Genomic DNA, 19,892 nt, shown 5'->3' on the forward strand with positions numbered 1-19,892 from the left:
AAGAGCTTTCAGTCCAATAGGGTGTTGGGCCGACAATTCTTGGACCAAGCCCCAAAGTTGATTGGGCTTAGCTATTGGATCAAGTTTTTGGGTTTGCAAGAGGCTATTTCAACTTGGTTCACGATGTATGCTTGTATGTATTCCAATAACATTGTAGTTTGAATTTCACTAATTTGATGTTATAAAGTTACATAGAGGAAATTTTTGTACATGAAACACCATCTCAACCCTAAATTTGCTACCTGTGACAAATTTTATATAAAAGACCATGTTTTGAACCATCCAAAAAGTATTCAAAATAGTCCCTAAAGTTCTTTATCTGTGGCTTAATGGTAGAGGAAACTCAAGCCATTACTGGTGTTTTCTCTTTTGGCAATGTACTTTATTTTTCCCTTTAAAACAACGTATTTTTAGTCAACAGTTGAGCTTGAAATTGTCCTTTTGTCTCCTTGACATGTTGCCATTGTTAAGGACTCAAAAATTTTCATCTTTATAGTCATTTTTGGTTATGGACTAATGGGATAAGTTTCCAATTAACCCTTAAAACATAAAGCTAAGAATTGTAGGAAAATGTTTATTCAACCCTTATGTTGTAAAAAAATTTAAAAACATCATCGGTAGTCGGATTTAGTATCTGTAAGCTCTCAAAGTTTACATTTTGAGTCTAGTTTTTCTCTAATTGGTCAGAAATTAGTTGCACGGATATGCAGTTTTGTTAAATTCATATAAACTTCAAGAAAAATCGCATGGGCCTGTATGACCACTTTCGGGAAAGTTTAAAGTCTAAACATATGGAATATGAAAAAACTTAATTTCTATAGGATTTGGTTGTGCTAAAGTGGTGTTGAACAAGCTAGTGTTTCATGTCAAAATCTGAGAATTTGGGTTAGTAACTAGTTTGCATGTTTGGCGTATAGATTTCTGTTTTTGATCTTTTAAACTTATAGTAATCTAATTATTTGTTTTGTACTAAGGCCCACTAAAAATGTAAATTAGATTCCACGCCCAATAAGCATGTAAGGTATATTACAGGCCCAATAAACATGTAAAAGGACAACTAAGGCCCACTAAACATGTAAATTCCATTCCAGACCCAATAAGCATGTAAATGACGTAATTGATCCGCTTGTTGTTATGTTGGTTGTTAAGTTTAGTTGTTTACCAAGAGAACATAAAATGCCCACTTTTTGTAAAAAGACATTTTTGGTCCTTAAAAACGAAAATTTACAATTAACGCATATTTTTATTAAAAATGACACTTTCGGTCCTTTAAAACCAAAAGTATACATTTAAGGGCTTGATTCGCATGAAATAACATTTTTATCCCCACTTTTGTCAAAAATAACACTTTTGGCCTTAATTTTGTGAAAATTGACATTCTCGACCCAATTGTGAATAATTTATGTTTTAGGCCCAAGATTTAATCAATTTACATTTTCAGCCCTTTTAATCGAAAATTTACATTTTTGGCTCAACTTCTTTAAAATGACCCTTAAGCCCACAAAAGCTCAAAAATTTACAATATTAGCCCGAAAGCCGTGAAAGCCCAAAATGTGGCCTATTTGTGAAAATTTACACTTTTAGCCCTTATACAATCATAAATACTATAAGGATCCATATGTATTCAAATAAAACCTTTGAAAGCCATGAGTTATGCATAGTAACTTCACTTTTTGAATATTTTGTCATTTTTGGCCCTCTTATGTAATTTTCTTAGTCTTAAACAACCTTGTAATGTTTTAAAACTTTTCTTTGCATAATATGTGGTATCAAGTGGTATGTCTACAAATATCATCATATTTATGTATATTTTCGAGTTCATGAATTTTATAACATATAATCACACTTATATCATGAAAAACACACAAAATCATGCATATACACATTGATCTACACAAAATAACTTGCATTCTCCCCCAAAACAAAGTAAAAATTGAAAATAGGGGGTATCAACTCACCTTGGGAATGGATTCGTTTTTTGAAGAAGAATTAAAGGAGATTGAAGTTGTTTTCGGTCTTGGATGCTTATTTGGAAGAAGTTTCGAAATTTAGATGGTTTAAGATGATAACAGTTGATGGAAAACTCTTGAAGTATCACACCAAGGTCACGAAATTTGCAAGTGGTAGTGAGTGAATATCCTTGATGTTTTGAGAGGAAATTAGGACTGAAATGAGGTTGCAGAAATTTTTGTGTGAGGTGAAATGGGCATAGGCCGAGTATTACAAAGGAGAAAGGGAGAGAAGATCAAGTGGTTAATACAACGTGGATTAGTTCCAAATTTCCTATATATTTGATGGTTATTACATGGATTACCACCATGCAATAAGGAGGAGTCACCTTTAGAATTTCCCATATTATCCCTTTTTGTTTTTTTTAACAATATATATATATATATATATATATATATATATATATATATATATATATATATATATATAAACACACAACCGAGAATGGAGTCAGGATGAAGGAAAAACATGGCTTTTGGGTTATTATTGAATATATTCGAAATTATAAGGCCCAATATGGAAGTTGTTGAACCATATGAAGGTTTAAGGCCCAAAAGGGCGAACAGAATGGGTGTTCGGCCCATTTAGGTTCAAGAAGATTGTTCACGGCCCATTAAGGCCCATGAAAATGAAGTGAGTCATTTTAGGCCCATCAATGCTATGGTTTAATGAATGTGGGTCCATTTAGAGTCCAAATGGAGTTCCTTAGCCCAACAAACCCAACTTGAAAGTTTATTGGCACAGTAGGCTCAATAAAAGGGTCCTGGTCCATTCTGAGTTTGGACTAGGATATTAGGGTTTCAAACCCACAGTTGGCTATATGAGATTTATTGAATTAGGTTTTGGACGTCACGAGTGAGTTTTGGTTCAAGTAATTGTTTTTGGAATGAGCATAGTGCATAATATCAAATTAAAGTTGTAAATTATACAAGAGTTGAATATATAAGGACAAAATTTCCTAGCCAAAAATGCTAGTTGTGACATCATCCCCCACATTAGAGGGAATTTCGTCCCAAAATTCTTTTGAAAGATAAAACTATGCACTAGAGAAAATGTGAGGGTACTTTAGCTTCATCTGGTCCTAGCATTCCCAAGTGAATTCTGGTCCACGCTTAGCGTTCCATCGAACTTTCACAATCGGAATGCGAATATGTTTTGTATGATTCACTTCCCTATCTATTATCTCAACAGGGTCTTCAACGAATAGGAGGTTTTCATTTACATCGATCTCATCCAGGGGAACGAAGAGGGTTTCATCTGATAATCACTATTTTAGGTTCGAGACGTGGAACACGGGTTTTATGTTGTTGAGCACCGTAGGTAGCCGCAACTTATAAGGTACCAGACCAATCCGAGCAAGAATCTAGAATGGCCCAATGTATCTTAGATTTAGTTTTCCCAGCTTCCCACAACGGATCGTCCCTTTCCAGGGAGAGACCTCCAATAGCAGCCGATCTCCGACTTGGAATTCCATAGCTTTCGCCTTTTATCAGCATAGCTCTTTTCTCGGTCATGCGATGCATGGAGTCGTGCCTTGATTTGAATTACTTTCTCTGTCGTTTCCCGAATGATCTCGGGTCCCATGAGAGTGTTGTTTGGTGTTTGCCTTTTTGCCAGCTGGGTGTCACCCACCTCATCCCATCAGAGAGGCGATCTGCATTTGCGACCATACAAAGCCTCAAAAGGAGCAATCTTTATGCTCGTGTGATAGTTGTTATTGTATGAGAACTCAATTAAGGGCAAGTGGGTATCCCATGATTTTCCAAAATCGATCACATAGGCCCGGAGCATAACCTCAAGTGTTTGAATGGCCCGCTCACTTTGGCAGTCTGTTTGGGGGTGGTAGGCAGTGCTCATGTCTAGTTGTGTTCCCATAGCATGCTGGTGCGACTACCAAAATTTTGAGGTAAATCTACTATCCCGATCCAAGATAATAGATATTGGTACCCCATGAAGTCTCACGATCCCTTTCATATAGATACGTGTTAATCTTTCCATCTTTTATGATTCCTTTATTGGTAGGAAATGGGCAGATTTTGGTTAACGTATCGACAATCACCTAAAGAGAGTCCAATCCATCCGCTATCGTAGGAAATTTGGTTATGAAATCCATTGAAATCCCTTCCAATTTCCACTTGGGCATTTCAGGTTGGTGCAACAATCTCGAGGGCTTCTAGTTTTTCCACTTTAACCTTGGCACAAATGAGGCACTTGCGCACATAAGTGGCAATTTTTGCCTTCATGTTCAGCTCCCAATAATATCGTTTGTTGTCCAGGTATATTTTATCGGAAGCTAGACAGATGGACTATCGCATTATATGGGCTTCGTTCATAACCATGTCTTCGAATCCTCCAAATCTTGGGGGTCCAGATCCAACTTATGTAATAATAAGCTTTGTCATTTTGACTTCAAGATTTTTATCCATTCCACGCAGTGCTTCCTTCACGGTATTCTCCGACTTTGATGCCTCCAAAGCCAGTCGTAGGTGTTGAATGTGTTTGTTCTTGTTTCGAGAGCAGACAAGTATGTTATTGATGAAAATAATTACAAATTTGACTAGGAATGGGTGGAAAACTCGGTTCGTGGGGTCCATGAATACTGCGGGGGCATTCGTCCAACCAAAGAGCATAACAACAAATTCAAAGTGACCGTATCAAGTTCGGAATGCAGCTTTTTTTTTAATATCTTTTTCATGGACTCGGAGTCGATGATAACCGGGTCTCAGATCTATTTTAGAGAAATAACTAACTCCTTGAATCTGATCAAATAGATCATAAATTCGAGGAAGTGGATACCGGTTCGTGATGGTAAGTTTGTTCATTTCCCTATAGTCGATGCATATTCTGAAGTGTCCATCTTTCTTCTTGAAAAACAAGACCGGATCTCCTCATGGTGAGAAACTCGGCCTGATGAATCCTTTATCCAGAGGTTCACTTAGTTGGCTCAATAATTCTGGCATTTCAGCGGGGCTAACCTATAGGGTGATTTGGCAATTGACATTGCTCCAGGTTCAAGATCAATTCAGAATTTAACCTGTCTCTAGGAAGGTATTCCTGGGAGATATTTAGGGAATACACCAGGGAAGTCTCGCACTTTCGGGATATCATTGATTTTCGTCTATTCTTTTTGCTTATCCACCATGTGAGCGAGAAATGTATAACTCTTTTTTGTGCATGGCACTTTTATTTCTTAATGCACGAGATAAGGAGAGGATTTACACCAGGCTTGTCGCCGTAAATGATTAGGGTTTCTTGGTTAGGGAGGTGAAGGTGAACGACCTTCTTGTGGCACAAACTGTCGGCACGGTGGGGCTTAACCAACCCACGCTTATAATCATATCAAAGCTCCTAATACTTAGTGGCATGAAATTGATTGGGGATGAATGATTATTTAATGTGAGAGTGCATCCTATGTATGTATATATATATATATATATATATATATATATATATATATATATATATATGTGTATTTTGTGGTTTTGGTTTTTCCATCATTATCGTGGGGGTAGGCAGGAGTGTAGTGTCTTTTGCCTAAATGTTAGCGTGCCTTGGTGTTAGAGAGTGTTCAAGGATTTTTTTTGTTATGGTTGAAAGCGTTGTTATTCATTTAAGCTAACAATTTGGTGATTCTTCATTGATTTGGTAAAAGTTTGATGCTTAACTATTGTTGTTTGAAAACGTACCAAAAATTTAGGTAGGATTCCTTTTTGTTTCTTCACGTCCAATTGTTAAATTCTTCCTGCTTCGTCGTCATTACTCTTTGTTGGACAATTCCTCCTAAAATGTCCCATCTCACCGCACTTGTGGCATATTGGCTTTATTCTAGATATTAAGGTTGGAGTGGTGTGTTTGGCCGGAGTCTTGCAGGAACAGGCGATGTGTCCTTTCTTTTTGCATCTATTGCAATCCAGCTTCCGATGGGCTCCTTTATGAAGGACATTGCACTTGCTACATTTTGGAAGGCCTCCAACATATGGTCTCGCTGGTGTAAATGTAGTAGGTTTCATGGCCGCATGGACAACAACAACATGTTGTTTCTTCGAGGACCCTTGAGTTGGTTGTCCCTTTCTCTTACTCCCAGACTCTCGCTTCCTACTCTTAAGTTTGGGGTTTGGAGTGCCTTGATAAGTTGTCACTCGTTGGTTTTTGTGGTTGTTACTTTGGTTGGAGTTGCCGCCACTATTTCCACCGCTGTTGGTGTTGTTTGCGTTGAGTTGTGCCATAACAGCGGCTACGACAATTGTTACAGCAGCTTGGAATGTAGCAGAGTCCATTTGTAGGATTGGTGTCTCACGGACGTGCTTGTTATTTCTGTGGGATGACATTTTCTGCTGCATGATGTTAAGCAAGATCGTAAGCAACGATGGTCATTTCGCGTTTTGTTGTATGATTCTCATGGTTTCAACCTACATCCCTAAGATGCAATTATGGTTATAAGTAGTAGTAGATCTTGCATGAATGCAAAGTCTCTCCATAGATTATTTTTGTTTCGAGATCCTTGAGTATCTAGCATTTTTGGGGGTTCGGTTGTGCATATAAGTGAATTCTTGCAATAACATGAAATAAGGAAAACACATAATTGTTTCATTAGTAAATACCATCTTAGTACGCGAAAGAGAATCATAACGAATAGTAGTAGGGGGAAGCTGATCCTAATCGTGGATGGATGCATCTGGTGGTGGTGCTCAGATGCCAAAATATTGCGCCACAAGGTCAGCCAATTCACTTGTTTGTCTATTCCTCTGTTCTGATCACACTGCTCGATCTTTTGCTGTTAAAAGTTGTTGTCTGAGGGCTGCAACCTCCTCCTCCAAGGAACGCGTCGGATCAGTGGAATCCTCTGGTGCTGCAGGATGGTCCTATATCATCTCTAAAGAGTGAGGCTCGCTAGGGACTTCCTCAATGTCCCCTACTTCATCCATCTCCTCATCGGATTTCTTTTACTCATAGTACGTCTCCACATACTCCTCAAGTCCTAACCTGGATTTGCCCCTTGAATCATACCAGGTTCTCCCTCAATCAACCCATTAGCTACCAGGGCCTGTTAGTAAAGGACACCTTGTTGGAACTCTTCCATGATGACTGTGCGAGAAACGGAGGGGTGAAATGTGTGTAAAGGGAGTGTATGTAGATAGCATTCCAAATACTCCTATAGTATTTTATTTGTTCATGTTTGAGTTCCTTAAAGCTTTTTGGATACAAGGTAAGTTTCTAAATTCATTGCCCATCATGATCACTTCCATACACATGTTGGTCGTATTTGAATAAATATAGTTGATCAGGCTCTATTTATCCCCAATACGACTACATAATTGTCCGGGTATGACCACGGTGTTTAATTTCCTCCAGAAACCTTTAGTGTTACTCTACTAATGCACACCTGGGTATGTATTTTAAATTATTTTGTTCAGAGTAGTTTAGTCTCATTGTATTTTTTGTTGCATATCTTGTATGATTATATATGCCAGTTCACTATAAACAAGGCTCTGATACCAATCTGTCACACCCCCGAACCAGACGGTGGAATCGTCTGGGGGCTTGGGTAACTTCATTTTTGTAGTATCATCACAGTATATATAATTGAAACAAAACATCATTATCATCCAACATGCAATATGACAACTATCGTTGTTTACATCAAGTATTGTATTTCAATATTATATGCCAAAATATCCAAAATATGGTGATAACATAACACAACAAAATAACCAGGTATTTTGGCTAAGCAACCTGCTCGACGTTTTCCTGAGAATACAAGTTAATTTGAAAAGTTCAACATATATAATGTTGGTGAGTTCATAAGCATGTTTGAGTAAAATGTTTTGTATTACTTTGTGAACACCAGAAAATCCGATATTTTCTGAAAAACGGTTTGAAATGTTTGTGTCAGATCTTATTAATGCATGTGTGTTAATGTTTGTGAGTGTATGAAGTGAATGATCCCAGACAATCCGATGTTGTCTTGTTTATAAAACGTTGTGATCTCAAAACCCTATGACTGAGTACTAGTGCGTGTATGTTACCATGTTATCAACAGAAGTAGTATTCCATAAATTTTATAATTGTGTTAATTCCTCTAAGTGAGTCGTTATAACCATACTTGATAATGACAATTCCGCCTGTCATGACGTTTTTCAGACGCCGACGTGTTTAAGGTATGGTTTGTCACCCTACACTGACCTAGTCTAATAGTAATGAACAACTCAGGTGGGGGGTGTCACCCTTGTACAGATCCCTAGTATAGATCTATACACAAACTCCCGCTCTCCCTCCGGGAGACTCTGGTTATAACTACAGGCTACAGTTGTACACTTGATAGGTGTGAAATGAAGTGTCTCACAAGACCCTTAACCAAATTTACTTGAATATGAAATTGCACCGTGTATATTCTTTCTGTGTAAGTATTTAGTTTTCAAAGCCCAACGAGTATGTATGTGAATGTGTGAAGTCCACAAGCATGTAGATGGACCACGAAAACCTAATAAACATGTAAGGTATATTCCAGGCCCAATAAACATGTAAAAGGACAATTAATGCCCACTAAACATGTAAATTCTATTTTAGGCCAAATAAGCATGTGAGGTATATTTCAGGCCCAATAAACATGTAAAAGGACAACTAAGGCCCAGTAAACATGTAAATTATATGCCAGTCCCAATAAACATGTAAAAGGACAACTAAGGTCCACTAAACATGTAAATTATATTCCAGGCCCAATAAATATGTAAAAGGACAACTAAGGCCCACTAAACATGTAAATTATATTCTAGGCCCAATAAGCATGTAAGTGACGTAATTGATCCTCTTTCTTGTTACGTTGGTTGTTAAGTTTAGTTGTTTACCAAAATGACATAAAAGGACCACTTTTTGCAAAAAGACATTTTTGGTCCTTAAAATCACAAATTCACAATTAAGGCACATTTTTTTGTAAAAATGAAACTTTAGGTCCTTTAAAACCAAAATTTTACATTTAAGGGCTTGATTTGCATGGAATAACATCTTTAACCCCACTTTTGGTAAATAATAACATTTTTGGCCTTAATTTTGTGAAATTTGACATTCTCGGCCCAATTGTGAATAATTTACCTTTTTGGCCCAAGGTTAATAAATATACATTTTCAGCCCTGTTAATCGAAAATTTACATTTTTGGCTCAACTTTGTTTAAAATGACACTTAAGCCCAAAAAAGCCCAAAAATTTACAATTTTAGCCCAAATGTCGTGAAAGCTCAAAATGAGGCACATTTGTGAAAATTTTAAATTTTAGCACTTACAAAATCATAAATACTATAAGGATCCATATTTATTCAAATAAAACCTTTCAAAGTCGTGAGTTATGCATTCTAACTTCACTTTTTGAATATTTTGTCATTTTTGGACCTCTTATGTAATTTTCTTAGTCTTAAACAACATTCTAATGTTTTAAAACTTTTCTTAGCATAATATGTTGTATCAAGTGTTATGTCCACAAATATCATCATATTTATTTATATTTTCGAGTTCATGAAGTTTATAACACATAATCACACTTATATCATGAAAAACACACAAAATCAGAAATATACACTTTGATCTACACAAAAGAACTTGTATTCTCCCCCCCCCCCCAAAACATAGTAAAAACCGAAAATCGGGGGTTTGAACTCTACTTGGGAATGGATTCAGTTTTTGAGAAAGAATTGAAGTAGATTGAAGGTGTTTTCGGTCTTGAATGCTTCTTTGGAAGATGTTTTGAAAGTTAGATGGTTTAAGATAACACTTGATGCAAAACTCTTGAAGTACCACACCAAGGTCACGAAATTTGCAAGAGGTAGCGAGTGAATTTCCTTGAAGTTTTGAGAGGAAATTAGGAGTGAAATGAGGTTGCAAAAAATTTTGTGAGAGGTGAAATGGCCATAGGCCGAGAATTTCTAACAAGAAAGGGAGAGAAGATCAAGTGGTTAATACATGGTGGATTAGTTCCAAATTTCCTAGATATTTGGTGGTTATTGCATGGATTACCACCACACAATAAGGAGGTGTCACCATTAGAATTTCCCATATTATCCCTTTCTGTTTTTTTTAACGACATATATATATATATATATATATATATATATATATATATATATATATATATATATATATATATATATATATATATATATATCTATACACACACACACACAACCGATAATGGAGTGAGGATGATGAAAAAACATGGCTTTTGGGTTATTATTGAATATATTTTATATTATAAGGCCCAATATGGAAGTTTTCGGCCCATTGGGCCCATATGAGGGTTTACGGCCCAAAAAGGGTGAACATAATGGGTTTTCAGCCCATTTAGGTTCAAGAAGATGGTTCATGGCCCATTAAGGACCATGAAAATGAAGTGAGTCATTTTAGGCCCATCATGGCCCAAAATGCTATGGTATAATGAATGAAGGTCCAATTAAGGTCTAGGTGGAGTTCCTTAGCCCAACATACCCAACTTGAAAGTTTATTGGCCCAATAGGCCCAATAAAACGGTCCTGGTCCATTTTGAGTTTGGACCGGGATATTAGGGTTTGAGACCCATATTTGGGTATAAGAGATGTATTGAATAGGTGTTGAACTTCACGAGTGACTTTTGGTTCAAATAGTTGGTTTTAGAATGAGCATAGTGCATAATATCAACTTAAAGTCACAAATTATACAAGAGTTGAGTAAATAAGGACATAATCTCCTAAGCAAATGCTAGTTGTGACATCTATTGGATTAGTGTCTAAGTCCATAACTATTTTGGTATGTACTTGACCCAATGGTGCATGGTCCTTTTGGGTTGCCTTCACCAAAGCTACTTAATAGGGTGAATTATGGAGAGAGAGGATTAATTATTATTTATTAATATATTATGAGAAGAATATATTAAAGGAGAAATCATATTGTTTAATTGATACTAGTCAATAACTAATTTAGAATTAATTTTGTGGCTAAAAGAAATTAATTAAACTTAGGGGACTAGAACTATCAATTGTGTGATAGTTGAATATTGGGCTAATGGACTCCATATTAGAGGAGTGGATGAATTCTATGGGGAAACACATTAGAAATCGTCGAAGGCCTCTAAGAAGGGAGTCCATGGGCTGCTTAGGGCCTAAGAGGTCAAATGAGGGTTTCCTTGTTAGATTACCCTAATAGCCTCACATATTTAAGGATCCTAGGGCACCAAAAACGAGGCTAACTGATTCCTTATGGTTTCTAGATGTTTTTGGGTGCCTCTCCTCTTCTCCTTATTCATCCTCTTGCTGTTGGTGTTTGTGAGCCATTAGAGGTGTGACATTTGTGACACTAAGCTTTTAGAAGCCAATTACAAGGAGGAATTCAGATTTTTATTCCTACATAACCATCAAAGGTAATTTCTAAACCCTTAATTCGGTTCATATTATGATAGATCTAGGGTTTATGGCTTTGGATGATTATTGCATGTTTATTAGACAAACTAGATACAAAGCTTTAGGGTTTGCATGTACACCATAGGAATGATGTAGTGCTTAAAACCCATCAGTGGTATCAGAGTCTAGGTCTGTTTATTGATGAATTTGATGCATATTTGATCATTTATTGCCTAAAAAATCGATTTTTTCGCTCTCTGCCTGACTGACTCGACGAGTCAGTGGATGAACTCGGCGAGTGAGGTCGACTCGGCGAGTCCAGTCCTTGACTCGGCGAGTCTCGGGGTCAGACAGAGGGAAAATCGGGATTTTTATGCTCTTTTTGTCGTGGGATAATTACCAAAAAAAAATTTATTGATAAGATTCGGATTTTTATGATATTAGGTGATTATCCTTGCCAAAATAGGAGATAATTGCCAATTAATCAAATATTTGTTTCCTTATAAGATACTGTTTAATTATTTAAGTTATTTGGTGAATTATCTTGCAAGTAATTGGACTAGGTCATGATTAGATAACCATAATTAATTGTTAATTGCTTTATTTGAATTGTTGATCTAGAATATTATTGATAATGTTTTTATGAGTTTCAAAACTTGCCCTCAAGTTTTGGAATTTAAATTTTTGATTAAAAGTTTAATTTTGAAATACTTAAATTCTAAACCCTAATGTTTTGAAATGTTTCAAGACTTGCCCTCATGTTTTGGAATTTAAAATTGTTTGATTAAAAGTTTAATTTTGAAAATTTAAATTGTAAAACCTTAATTTTTGAAAAAGTTCAAATTGCATCCTTATGGTTTTATTAAATTAATTAAGGGTATAATTAAAAGATAGTTAATAAATCCATAGTGATATGGTTGATATTTAATTAAATTAAAAGTGTAATTTGTTAAATTAGACAACCTAGTATTTTAAATGTGTAAAATACACCCTTATACTATATATAACATTAAAAGTCTAATAATATATATATGTATAACTTAAACTGCTACTCTTACCATTAGTAGACCTCATTCACGAAGCCGATCTATAAGGGGGGTGTAAGGTTATGGCCTATAAAATGGTCGTTTAATGGGTGTCCATTCTCACCCACCGCTTCCTTGATTGGTGGAGGGTCGTTAGCCGAAGGGGTAGGATAGGGCAAACCCTTTACATTAAAATTATAATGAAGTATAAAGTAACCAAATGTTTTTACAAAATTCCCAATCTTAGTTACTTTAGGTAAAAGTGAATTGGTGAAATTCCATTAAATTACACTTTGTACCCTTGCGAAGACGTTAGTGGAGCGTGTGTGGTTAACCGGCACACAAAATGGGTTCTAAGCAAAGGTTGCAAAGGGTGACTCAATGTTTGTCATAGTTCGGTGGAGCGTTGTGGTTAACCGGCACATCGAATAGGTGACTGTAACATTGGGGGCACCCTGTAAGTTTTCATGGTTATTCACACCCTATTTTGTGACCCTCGGCATCCCACTCACAAATCGAGGGGTATATCGAGATTTAAGCATGCCATTTAAAAGTTAAATGAATGTCAAAGGCTCTAGGAATTTTTCAATACATTTAAAACCTAATCTCTTTTTCGTTTTTCATGGTGGAAAATTAGTGAATCGTCATTCATTGTGACAACCCCATATTTTCCAAAAGTGAAGTATCACTCAAAAGTCAAATACAACGAAAACTATTTGGAATCAACGAAATTAACCTCAAAAATAAAAGTGTTTAAATATCTAAGTTGGGATGCATCAAATATTAGATATCGTGCCAAGGTTTCCAAAAACATAAAGAACGTTCAAAACCGGGTTATATTGAAGAAATTATAACCACTTGCATATTTACGACACACCGTTAAAACGCTATTTAACGTAAAAAGTAAAATTTCAATAAAATTCATTTTAGCCTTAAGTATCTAAACAAAAGTCGTAGATTTCGTTAAATGGTGAGCATGCATGAAAAGATCGCCCAAATTGGACCTCGTATGAAGAAGTTACGATTTTCCTAATTTTCGTAATAGTAGTAGAGGGCTAAAAACTCGAATTGAAGATCGAGTGTTAGTTAGCTATTGCCACCTAAACGAAAGTTGAAGATCTCCACAATAGGAGTAAAATGATAAAAAGACAAACGAAAACCGACGTCGAATAAAGAAACTATGAATTTTTAACGAATTTTAGCAGTCCCGGCCAATTAAAAATATATCATTAAAAATAAATTCAAAACTAACCGATGGAGTCTAAATGAAAGTTGTAGAGCATAATCTCACCTACGTGTGGATTTAAAGAATGCGAAAAACAGAGCCCGTACGCGAAAGTTACGAAATTTAGAAGATGGAAGTTGGGATTACGCCCAGCGTAATATAGGAGTACGCCCAGCGTACTTAGAAGCAAGGTCGAGTCCCATCGGCTGCAGCTCTACGCCTAGCTAGACTCGGGTCATAAGCCATGACGCAAAGTTACGCCCAACGTAACCGAAGTACACCCATCGTACTCGACTTTCCAGCACTATAAATAGAAGGCATGAGCTACAGGTTTTAGCACAACTTCTCTAAACTCTCAATCACCCTCTCATACTTTCAAGCTCCAGAAGCTGTCCCGCGCCCTCGGTTTCCGCACCCGAACCCCCGACGAAGATTCTACGCTACCGAGATCCCCGAAGAGCTCGAAGACGCAACTTTCCGCGGTTGAAGTTCTGCTCGACTCTAGCCCCACTCTCTTCAAACCAAACAAGTGAGTTCATACCCCTACCTTTCAAGTCTTTTCATGTTTTAGGGGGGAAATACAAGTACAATACAAGCAAAAGTATCGTTTTATAAACATAAATGTAACATCTATCTTATGAATTATCGATACCAACATCTTTACGTATAAAGGGCTAGTATATCATCAAGTTATTTTCACTAAATGGAACATACCTTCTGAAAAACTATAATAAGTATAGTTAGCAAGTCATTCATACAGTTTTACGTATACATCTTGAAAAACGAAATACTTTCAAATAAAGTAAAGTCTTTCTTATCGTAAATTTATTTATACTAAGCAATGTGGGATATTCAAACTTCAATGTACTCTTATGTATGCATTTCAAGTCTTGTATTATATACCCTATTCACTTGGAGGGAGAGCGTGATACTTGTGTATAGATTTATACGGGATTGACAACCCCGCACCTAAACTATTAGCTATAGTTAGACCGGCAGGTCTGGGGTGACAAATGTCATAACACTACAACACCTGAAGAATGTTGTTACAGGCAGTCAGTGTCAATAGTATGGTTATAAAACTCATATAAAAGTATAAAAACAAGTTTGATTTACGAGATTCATCCATTCATTCAGTATTTACATTATATTGAAATACAAAGTTTATCTTTATCATTTAAGTACGAAAAATACTAACGCACTCCAAATTTTGGGAACTTTTCAAACTATATATAGAAAATATTGGATTATCTGAAAATCACGCTCATCGATTTTCTACCAAAAGGACATACTTTTCAATACAAAACACATATGAACTCACCAACTTAATTGTTGACACTTTTTCGAAATCACTTGTATTTCTCAGGGAATCAGTAATACAGGTAACCACCAGCTTTTGAAGAAGGAACGCTAAGGATGTTTATCATTAAACATTTATATCATCATATTGTAATATTCTTTTGCAAATATGTATAACGCAAAAATATACGTTTTTATTATATATATGATGGTTGTGTTACTTTCTTTACAATATTCAATTGTTGTGATACTACGTGGAGTCATCCACCCCCGAATGTTTCTGCCATTCTGGTTTAGGGGTGTGACATTCACTTACCTTCAAATGTTCTGCAATTTGGGTTACGACATCCCTCTCCCAAGTTGTAGAATATTGTGTTGGGTCCTAGCCTTAATATATCATTTGGGTGACTTATTAAGGACTCAATCAATCAACTAAATTGATTTTTCTCCCGTTTTGTAGATGTCTGAATCTAACCGTGGTCTTCCCGAATCCCATGGAAAAAGTTTTCCTGCTCAAAGTGAAAGTGTGTTACATAATGAAGGTGAAAGATCAATCACTGCATTGTGGACTAGCTTGGTTTCACTTCCTCCACCTCCTCCTGTTGTTCTCCCAAACCCACAAGATCGAAGAATTGAAAAGTTCAAAATCACTCAAGCCATGTTGGCAATGAAACATGAAGTTGGAAAATCCGTGTGTCCTCACGTCCTAGGGATGAAATCACACATCGATAGGTTGACAATGTTGGGTGCATCTTTTCCAAAGAATTTGGTAGTAGACTGGGTTTTTCAGTCACTCCCTAAATCATATGATAAGTTTATTAGAGAGTATTATATGATGAATTTTGACGCGATCCTCATTGACCTAACTTACATGCTTATTGTTGTTGAATCATAAATGATCTGGCAAAGTAATAGAGCATATTTGTATGGTAATTCAACCAACCATGCTTATGTGGTTACTCCAGAAGAAGCCACATGTTTCTACTGCCAAGAGAAGGGGTGTTGGATACGAAGCTACCCAGAGGACTTGAAGAATCTAAAATATGGGAGAGTCAAGAAGTATGACTCTACTTCAGGTAATATCCACTATCTAACTCCATTAAGTTCCTATTCATTGATTCTTAATACATAATGTGATAAGATTATATTTGAATGTTTTGCAAGATCAAAGAAAAGAGATGAAGCTTGATGGAAGAGCAAGATGAGTCTGATCACGAAGAAATGGATCACGATCGCATGGATTCAAAGATCAGATTTTGAGCTAGGAAGTTATGATAGATTTATCAGGGATATTTGATTAAATAGTTTTTAAGTTGATTTTACATTCTAAGGACATGTTTTCCGCTGCTTTTATGAATAAAATAAATTTGGTTTGACTTATTTATATATATCCTTGCAATGAAAATCGTTGTGGAAAATTGATGCTTGCGTATTTCTATAATAAATGGATGTGATTCTTAGTTATATTATTTATGAAAATTTTCTTAGTACGGAAAGATTCCTATCGCCCGAGTTTCAATTGGACAGAATCTTGGAATCATATGATTTTAATCATGTGATGTATGGAAATATTGATACTTAGAAATTTTTAGACTAATTCCTTGACAAAGAGCCAAATGAAGGTGGTAGCATTTCCTCCTTCTACACCTTTCTATTAGAAAATATGTGTGCATGTTCAATCACTTCAGTTTTGATGATGATGATGGTGGTAGCATTTCACCCAAAAACAGCATGCATGTTGTAAATGGTGAAATCCAAGGACCTGAACCTAAGTCAAAATCATGAAAATGCACTTTTCTACAAGTTTTGGTGGAAAATCACCACATGCACTCTAAGTTTTCTTTCAAAAACGATTTTTGAACATTTCAAACTCATGAATGGTACTCAAACAAACATGCATGTGATGATCTTCAAGCTTAGAGGCTAGACCATCAAAGTATGTTGTTAAAAGCTTTCAAATATGTTCGTGAAAGATTTATTTCCAAATAAATATCTAAAACTCCTTGTCTGACCAAATCCGATTTTTTCCAGATTCTTATCAACAAAATACGATGCTCTGTAAATTTCCAGAAAATCAGTCATTTTTCTCGAATTAGTATAATTATTGCAACAAAAATAGGGCAATAAATCATATAAAATACTTTATTAGGTCTATAAATCCTAGGTAAATTCGTGGATGACCCCTATGCTAAATAATGTTTTCACATTAAATTTCATCGATTTTTGTTACTGTTTAACATGGTTTTGAATTTTCTTTATGTTTGGCTCCAATAAATCATAAAACCAATTTAGAGAAGGTTAAAGGGCTGCCTAGAAATTTTCTCAGCTTCATCCATATATGGAAGACTTAGAAAAATATTTTCAGAATTTTTCATCATGCATTCCTGTTTTTCCTCGATTTTTGTATTTATAATGGCCTAAAAACATAAAAAATAGTTATGCGCATCCGAAAATTATGCAAATTTACCAGAATCCCTTATGATACATTACGAGACTACATAAAAGTTTTAATGATTTTTCTCTTCTGTATACTATTTTTCTCCTATTTTCTTAGATTAAATACACTTAAATACACAAAATCGGATTTCAATATATAAAAACCACATTTGGTATTTTTCCCAGATTATCTACACAGTAAGTGAACTTTAAATTTTTTTTGGTATTTACTTTAACTGTTTAATAATTATTCTCTAATTAATGATTATTTAAAAGGATAAAACAAAGAAAAATAGAAAGACTAATTGAAAAATACCTATTATATTTTTCACAGCTTCTACATGTATAATAAAAGTTTTACGAAAATTCTTGGCAATTTTAGAAATAGTTTTGTATTTATTTCTATTTTTATTAGAATAAACTCTCAAAAATCATAAAGTTTGGATAAACAGTTTAGAAATCATTTTTTATATTTTTCCCAGCTGAACAATGCTTAAGAATAGTAATACAAAAAGTTCGGGTAATTTTGGAAAGTGTTTTCTATTTTTCATGAATTTGTATCTATTTAGAGAATTAAATATATGAAAAATGGTTATGCATATCCATAATCCATGAACATTTACCTAGAAGTCTACTAATACATATAGAACCAAAATCTGAAGTTTGGTAATTTTTATTAACTGGCTAGTATTTTTCATGATTTTATGGTTATACAAGAAACTAAAATGGTGAAAAATAGTTAGACAAATCAAAAGCTCAAGAAAATTTATCTTGAGGTCTTTGACTTCAATTAAAACTGAAATGAAAAGTTTGGGAACGTTTAGAACTAAATTGATTTAGTTTTGAATATTTAATCATTAGAACACCTCTAAAATGTTAAATATTAACATTTTAATAATGGAAATTTTCCACTTAAATTGTTATATAACAATTGATTCTTTGAAACTTAATTTCAACAGAAAAATGTTTGTAACTTATCAATATTAAATTTTGACACAATATTGACATAATTCTATTGTAGTAGTAAGTATACTAGTGTTAGATTTCGATTAGAGACTCACTAGCGAATGCCATTATTGTAGGAATCGATAGTGGTACAAGTGGAACTTAGCTCAAGGAATCATTTGCATCATCTCAATGCATATTGTGAGTATTCACGCACTCCTCTATTTTCAGTTTTTATGTTTTGGGGTGGAAAAGCATGTCCAGAAAAACTATTATTTGAATGTTGTATTTAAATTGATTTGTATCAAACACGATTGCTATTGTATTGCTATTTCTCTCTATGTATGTCTATGCAACACGGAACATGAGAACTTATCGTACTAAGGCCCTTCCTTTATCTCTAACCATTAACTCTTTGAGCCAATGGTCATTATGGATAACGCTATTAGGAATTGACAACTCCTCACTCGCCCTATTGCTGGAGTGCATGATACCATATTCATTTATGGAATGATAAGCATAGATCTTGATAGGGCTTAAGTCATAGGTTTGGTTGAGACTCATTGTTTGCTCATACACATACAAACTCGTTACTCATTATAGCAATAAACTTGTTGTTTATTATGGCAATAAACTCGTTTATCAATTATATATCAACTTTGTTTCTCATTATAGCAATGAACTTTGTTTCTCATTACAACAACGAACTTTTATTACTGAAAACTTATATACATGTTTTAGCAATGAAATTGAAATTGTTTGCTCCTTGTAGCAATGAAATTGATTGCTCATTTTAGCAATGAAACTTGTTTACTCGTTTGAGTAATGAACTTTATCTTCCATGAGAATATGAATGTTGCATCTTATTCAGGCAACATACTTTATCTCTCATGATGACAGAGAACTTTGTTTTTACAAACTTATTTACTCCTTTTAACAATATACTTTTCTTATTGGAAACTTTTATCAAAACTTTGATTTCAATTCATGAACCAATATTATTTTGTTAAACTTGTGAGTACTCACCAACTATTTTTATAGTTGACGCTCGTTTTACATGGTTTTTCAGGAATCATCGAATAAGTGGCACTTACGGACACATCACTTTTAGGAGCATTCGCATGTGTTGAATTTCAATTTACATTGTAATTTCTTTTAAAATTTGTTCAAACCCATTGTAAATTTGTAATGATTTTTAATACTATGGTTGGTGTTATCTTTTAACTTTTGATATGAAACCCTTTTTACTGCCACGCCTCATGTTTCCGCTTTAGCGGGGTGTGACAGAAAATGGTATCAGAGCCGAAGGTTATAGAGAATATCGGTTTTCCTTTGGGAAACCACAACTATAGCCAAAAAATTTCTAAACGTTTTTTTTTAAAATACTGAACATACTACCGGTATAACTAATTCGAGTACGCATTATTGGACTTTAATTAAGTATAGCCTGGCCAACTATGCTTAATTAAGGAAAGTTAATGTGAGGCTGGAAACGGTTATACTAGAATTATGTTCAAAACAAATTTCAACTTAAACTTTTGAAAAACAAAATTTTTCGGTGTGCGTACGAGCATTGCATATTATAGGCATTCAT

Source organism: Lactuca sativa, chromosome 4 (assembly GCF_002870075.4).
Source record: "Lactuca sativa cultivar Salinas chromosome 4, Lsat_Salinas_v11, whole genome shotgun sequence".
Taxonomy (NCBI): domain Eukaryota; kingdom Viridiplantae; phylum Streptophyta; class Magnoliopsida; order Asterales; family Asteraceae; genus Lactuca; species Lactuca sativa.